This window comes from Mus pahari, chromosome 15 (genome assembly GCF_900095145.1).
Source record: "Mus pahari chromosome 15, PAHARI_EIJ_v1.1, whole genome shotgun sequence".
NCBI lineage: Eukaryota > Metazoa > Chordata > Mammalia > Rodentia > Muridae > Mus > Mus pahari.
Genome location: NC_034604.1, coordinates 9,273,875 through 9,281,264, shown reverse-complemented (window position 1 = coordinate 9,281,264; position 7,390 = coordinate 9,273,875).

Below are 7,390 nucleotides of genomic sequence, written 5' to 3'. Positions count from 1 at the left end.
AGCTTTCAGGTGTGCTGTCAAGCTGCTAGTGTAAGCTCTCTTCAGTTTCTTTTTGGAGGCACTCAGAGCTATGAGTTTTCCTCTTACCACTGCTTTCATTGTGTCCCATAAGTTTTGGTATGATGTGTCTTCATTTTAATTAAATTCTAAAAAGCCTTTAATTTCTTTCTTAATTTCTTCCTTGACCACGTTATCATTGAGTAGAGTGTTGTTCAGCTTCCGTGTGTATGTATGCTTTCTGTTGTTTTTGTTGGTATTTAAGACCAGCCTTAGTCTGTAGCAATCTGATAGGGTGCATGGGATTATTTCAATCTTCTTGTATCTGTTGAGGTCTGTTTTGTGACCTACTATATGGTCAGTTTTGGAGAAGGTACCAGGAGATGCTGAGAAGAAGGTATATTCTTTTGCTTTAGGATGAAATGTTCTATAAGTATCTGTTAGATCCATTTGGTTCATAACTTCTGTTAGTTTCACTGTGTCTCTGTTTAGTTTCTGTTTCCATGATCTGTCCATTGATGAGAGTGGGGTGTGGAAGTCTTCCACTACTATTGTGTGAGGTGCAATGTGTGCTTTGAGCTTTAGTAAAGTTTCTTTTATGAATGTGAATGCCCTTGCATTTGGAGCTTAGATGTTCAAAGTTGAGAGTTCGTCTTCGTAGATTTTCCTTTGACCAGTATGAAGTGTCCTTTCTTATCTTTTTTTTTTTTTTTTTTGATAACTTTTGGTTGAGAGTTGCTTTTATTCGTTATTAGAATGGCAACTCCAGCTTGTTTCTTGGGAACATTTGCATGGAAAATTGTTTTCCATCCCTTTACTCTGAGGTAGTGTCTGTCTTTGTCAGAGGCTTGTTTACTGGATGCAACAAAATGCTGGGTCCTGTCTATGTACCCAGTTTGTTAGTCTATGTATTTTGGGGGGGAATTTAGTCCATTGATGTTAAGAGATATTAAGGAAAAGTGATTGTTACTTCCTGTTATTTTTGTCATTAGAGGTGGAATTATGTTTGTGTGGCTCTTATTTTGGGTTTGTTGAAAGATTACTTTCTTGCTTTTTCTAGGGTGTAGTTTCCTTCCTTGTGTTGATGTTTTCCATCTATTATCCTTTGTACAGCTGCATTTGTGGAAAGATACTGTGTAAGTTTGGTTTTGTCATGGAATATGGTTTTTCATATTGTTTTTTCCATCTATGGTAATTGAGAGTTTTACTGGGTATAGTAGCCTGGGCTGGCATTTGTGTTCTCTTAGGGTCTGTATAACATCTACCCAGGATCTTCTAGCTTTCATAGTCTCTGGTGAGAAGTCTGGTGTAATTCTGATAGGTCTGCCTTTATATGTTACTTGACCTTTTTCCTTTACTGCTTTTAATATTCTATCTTTGTATAGTGCATTTGGTGTTTTGATTATCATGTGATGGGAGGAATTTCTCCTCTGGTCCAATCTATTTGGAGTTCTGCAGGCTTCTTGTATGTTTATGGGCATCTCTTGCTTTAGATTAGGGAAGTTTTCTTCTATAATTTTATTGAAGATTTTTACTGGCCCTTAAAGTTTGGAATCTGCTCTCTTCTATACCTATTATCCTTAGGTTTTGTCTTCTCATTGTGTCCTGNATTTCCTGGACGTTTTGGGTTAGGAGCTTTTTGCATTTTGACTGTTGTGTCAATGTTTTTATGGTATCTTCTGCACCTGAGATTCTCTCTTCTGTCTCTTGTATTCCCTTGGTGATGCTTGCATCTGACTCCTGATCTTTTTCTAGGTTTTCTATCTCCAGTCTTGTCTCCCTTTGTGATATCCTTCCTTGTGTTGATGTTTTCCATCTATTTCCTTTGTACAGCTGCATTTGTGGAAAGATACTGTGTAAGTTTGGTTTTGTCATGGAATATGGTTTTTCATATTGCTTTTTCCATCTATGGTAATTGAGAGTTTTACTGGGTATAGTAGCCTGGGCTGGCATTTGTGTTCTCTTAGGGTCTGTATAACATCTACCCAAATCTTGGATGATTTTGTTCATTTCCTTTGCCTGTTTGGTTGTATTTTCCTGTAATTCTTTGAGGAATTTTTGTGTTTTCTCTTTAAGGGCTTCTAGCTGTTTACCTGTGTTCTCCTGTATTTCTTTAAGGGAGTTATTTATGACCTTCTTAATGTCCTCTATCACCATTATGAGAAATGACTTTAGATATTAATCATGCTTTTCTGGTGTGATGGTGTATCCAAGACTTGCTATGGTGGGAGAATTGTTTTCTTATGATGCCAAGTAACCTTGGTTTCTGTTGCTTATGTTCTTATGCTTGCCTCCTGCCATCTGGTTATCTCTAGTGCTACCTGNNCTCACTATATCTGACTGGAGCCTGTCCTTCCCGTGATCCTGGTTGTGTCAGAACTCCTCTGAGTCAAGCTGTCTCTGTGATTCTATGATTCTGGGATTCTGGGATCCTGAGATCACAGAGTGTATCAGAGCTCCTAGGAGTCAAGCTGCCTCTGGGACCCTGAGAATCTGGTGTGACCAAGCTCCTGGGATCCTGTGGACCTTGGCATGTTAGAGTACCTTTTTCTGGGTGTTGTGGTTCTGGCTACAGAGTTAGCCCAAGGTCTGCTCAGAGCACCGGCCCAGACTGGAAAGAACCCGTACCACAAGTCGGTCAGGTATCTCACTTTCAAGAAGAAAATCTATAGGGGAGAATGTACTCAAAGACTTCCAGTGCAAACGAGAACACTCCACGGCATCTTTCTGCAGGAGGAATTAGGGTGGTAACAGAAAAGACGAGTCAGCACTATTCTGGTTTGCTTCCTGTCACTGTGTAAACAACAGGGACACAAACGTTGTGGCATAGGAGTTTCAGTTTACAGGTCAGAGCCTGCCCTTGTAAGGAGCCTGGCTGCTGAAACTGAAGCAGGACAACCTGAAGAGCACTGCTTGATGACTTCCTCTCTGTGGCTCGCTAAGGTTGCTTTCTTAAACAATCCAGGTTCTTTTGCCCAAGTGTAACACTGCCAATAGGGGGCTGGTGCCCCGGCCCGCAGGACACTTTATTCCATGGTCCTTGAGGGGGATCACAAACCTAGAGAGAAATGGGAATAAAGAAAGAGACGAAGACCATGCATGTTTGTCATAGTCTCTTTTACTAAGGGGAGATGCTCAGGTTAAATACAATTTGGAGAGGGGTGATCAAAGGTATACAGTGAGAGAAATAATGGGGAAGGGTTATTTGCAAGTCTAATACATTTAGTGATTCATCTAGGGTCCTTGGCACCACTGCCCTGGGACATAGGGCGGCTTATCTAAGAGCCTATCTCAGAGTCCGGATCCTCCTAACAGTTCAAGGTGACAGCTCTGGGCAGCTCTGGAATGTGAGAAGACTCCCTCAGTCCTTGATGTCTGTTTAGGTCTTGCTGGTTCCCAGGAGTGGCCTTGCAGAGAGAGAGGGGGAAGGGCTCTTGACAAAGAACTATGTGGCTCTTAGCTGCATACTGTGAAAACACCTGGGCTGCGGGATGCCCTGGGTGTAAGATGCCTGGGCTGCAGGATGCCCGAGATGTAAGATGCCTGGGCTTTCTCAACCTGGTCTCTGACAGGCTGCCCCCCCCCCCGGGCACATAAATCAGTAATCAAGAATATGTCCCACAGAATTGCCCACAGTCCAGTCCTGGGGGGGGGGGAGTTGGTTCGAATGCTTTGTCTTCTTTTTTTTATTATTTATTATTTATTTATTTATTTATTATATGTAAGCACACTGTAACTGTCTTCAGACACTCCAGAAGAGGGAGTCAGATTGTGTTACAGATGGTTGTGAGCCACCATGTGGTTGCTGGGATTTGAACTCTGGACCTTTAAAAGAGCAGTTGGTGCTCTTAACCACTGAGCCATCTCACCAACCCCAATGCTTTGTCTTAAATCGGCTCCCAAAAGTTGTGCTTCCAGACGCTGAGGGTTCCTGGCCCCAGCTGGCTTTGATTGGTAATAAAGAATTGCCCTGTAGCCAATGGCTGGGCTGGGAGATGAAGGCAGGACTAGAAACTGTGCAGGCAAGGGACCAAAGGGGAAGGAGAGTCAGAATCACCATGATGGAAGAGCAGAGAGATCAGACTTAAGGTCCCACCAACATGTAAGAATCAGGGAGAGTGGTCACAGCGGTCACTCCCCTACCTGGGCCTGGGGCTGCAAAGATTTAGAAAATATTAACTAAGTATTCCCGGAGGGGAGTGTGTGCTGGCTGTGGGGAGGTTCAGGAAGTGCCCAACTGTAGACTCCAGAGGCCATGGGTTACTGTGCTCCTGAAAGGAAAGATTGGGCTTAAATAGAGATTTAATTATTTTTAAGAATAGAAAGGAGTATAATGGCAATTGCTTAAACGTTTTTAAATATACATGGAATACAGAAATCCAGGCCTTTGATCTCAAATGTAGAAAACAAAGGAACACAGAGGTAGAAGGGAGATTGAATGAGAAAAATGCTTTAAAGAAAAATTAAAAGGTCTATGCAGGGGTAAATCATCGGGATCTTTGAACATGGTCTATGTGGGATTTCTGTTATTGTTTAGCCTGGTGCAACAACTTAGAAGCCTAAGAATAGGATTATATAGTAAATAGAAGGGAAGATTTAACTATACATAGATGAATACAGGCTTCTGATCTTAAATTGTAGGTCAAGTGCAGGGGGTAAGTAGAAAAAAACTTAGATAATAGAAGCTTATGTTAATCCAAATTGTATCCATAGAAAGGGGACATATGTACCCACAGAGATATTAATCTCCATAAAAGGGAAAATTTAAGTATACAGATGAATAAATAGTTTAGGCCTTGATCTCACATAGGTTGGGGCAGGACATAGTGGAGAAACACTGTCTCAACAGATAATAATATTTGTTTAGATTGTTTTAATGGCTTTGAATTGTTTTAATTATCAAAATGTGTGTGGTTATGAGTTTGGTGGTTATATTAAAATTCCACTGGGAGAGAGGTCAAGCTATTAAATTAATCCAATCTATACACTTAATGATTTTCAGTTTCTGGACCAAGGACATGCTGTTTTTTGGAGAGAGACTCTTTAATTGTTGTTGACAGGAAAGAAGAAAGGCTTTGGGCCCCTTCCTGAGTGATATGGATCAGATATGACAGGGAGGACCCCCCCCCAAAGGTCTTAGCTACAGAGGAGAAAATTTTGAGAAAATCAAACAGGGCAGGTAACTTGATCTACTGATTCCTTGACATGGGGGACAGCCCTATAACTGGGTTAGACCAAAAAAAATAAATAAATAAAAATTGTCTCTAGTCAAAACTTCAACTAAAAATAGACAATAAATCTTGTTGGTTGTGGAATCCTTAATATTCATTGTGCCATCCTTCACATGGCATAAATGAAGATGTATTACAATTGGTTATTGATCAATTAACTCATGAAGAAGACTGTTCTTTTTCATCTGCTCAAACAAGGATCAAAAATTCATCTTTGCACAAGCCACATGAATATCTTAATAGTACTAAAACTTGGGTTGTGAGATTCATATATTGAAGAATGTACAGCTCTTGCAAGGTTCATCCTTGGGGATGCTGATGTGACCTGTTGTTCCAGCCCCTGCTTCCTAATGCTCTCCAGAGACTTGCTTCCCAACAGCTTCAGGAATAGCTGGTGGTTCCAGATAACCTCACGTCATCCAATGCTTCAAGCAGATCCAATCATATCTTCAGTCAAGTCCTGAGCCTTCTAAACATACAAAGACTGAACAGCAGATGCTAAAGCTAGCTTTCTTTCTTTTCTTTTCTTTTCTTTTCTTTTCTTTTCTTTTCTTTTCTTTTCTTTTTTTCTTTTCTTTTCTCTTCTCTTCTCTTCTTTTCTCTTCTCTCCCCTCCTCTCCCCTCCTCTTCTTTTCTTTTCTTTCCTTTTCTTTTTTTCCAAAACAGGGTTTCTCTGTGTAGCCCTGGCTGTCCTGGAACTCTTTAGACCAGGCTGGCCTTGAACTCAGAAATCCACCTGCCTCTGCCTCCCAAGTGCTGGGATTAAATGTGTGTGCCACCACTGCCCAGTTAAAGCTAGCTTTCTTAAATCTAATCAGTTTTTCTAATTTTCCTATCCCTTTTCAGCAGGAAGAAGCTATGGAGAGCAATCATCTCAGTCCCTTGAGTTTGGGTGTCTTTAAGTCGGGGTAGACGGTAGAGTATTTTATCTAAATCACAAATATGATGGACTGGATGTTAATTGTATATCATACTTTGCAATTTACATAATTGTTATCCTAATGCTCAATTTATATCTGAGAGAAAAGCCTTTTTTATCTGACAGAAAGTGTGATATGTTGGGAATTGGTTCTAATGTTTTTTCTTAATTTGGCTCCTAAAAGCCGTGCTTCCAGATGCTGAGGATCCCTGCCCCCAGCTGGCTTTGACTGGTAATAAAGAATTGCTCTACAGCCAATGGCTGGGCTGGGAGATGGAGGCAGGACTTTTAGATTGCACAGGTAAGGGACCAAAGGGGGAAAAGAACAGACAGAATCACCATAATGGGTAAGCAGAGAGATCAGACTTAAGGTCCCACCAACATGTAAGAGTCAGGGTAAGTGGCCACAGGGGCTACAACCCTGACTGGGTCATGTGCAGCAAAGATAAAATACAGATTTAGAAAATGTTAACTAAGGATTCCTAGAGGGGGATGTGTTCAGGAAGGTTCAGGAAGTGCCCAACTATTGAGCTAGTAAGGCATATTAAAAATATCACTCTGTGTGTGTGTGTGTGTGTGTGTGTGTGTGTGTGTGTGTGTGTGTTACATTTGTGAATCCAGAGCTCTTGGGCAGGTAGCTAAAAGCTCAATCACCCTCTGGGAGCCAGAGTGTACTAAATATTCACCGTTACACAGTCAGATCGGGGTACCTTCTTAACAGACACCATGACCAAGTGTTATAGAGGACAATATTCAATTGGGGATGGCTTACAGGTTCAGAGGTTCAGTCCATTATCATCAAGGTAGGAACGTGGCAGCATCCAGGCAGACATGATACAGGCAGAGCTGAGAGTTCTACATCTTCATCTAAAGGTTGCTAGTGGAAGACAGACTTCCAGGCAGCTACGATGAAGTTCTTAAAGCTCATGCCTACAGTGACACACCTATTCCAACAAGGTCACACCTCCAAATAGTGCCACTCCCTGGGTCAAGCATTTTCAAACCATGACAGTAAGGTTCCTTCTTTCCAGATGACTCTATTTTGTGTCAAGTTGACAAAAAACTAGCTTCCTCAAGTACTGAGAAAATGTGCTCTGCAGTCACAGTAGATACAAGGTAGACACAGTATACCTAAAGGTAGGGGTGGGATAGGCTGCTTGTTAACCCGGCTGGGTTGATGACTGAGTGACCTTTTCTCATTGTGTGTAACATATAGATACTGGAGAGAGGGGGGGGAGGGAGA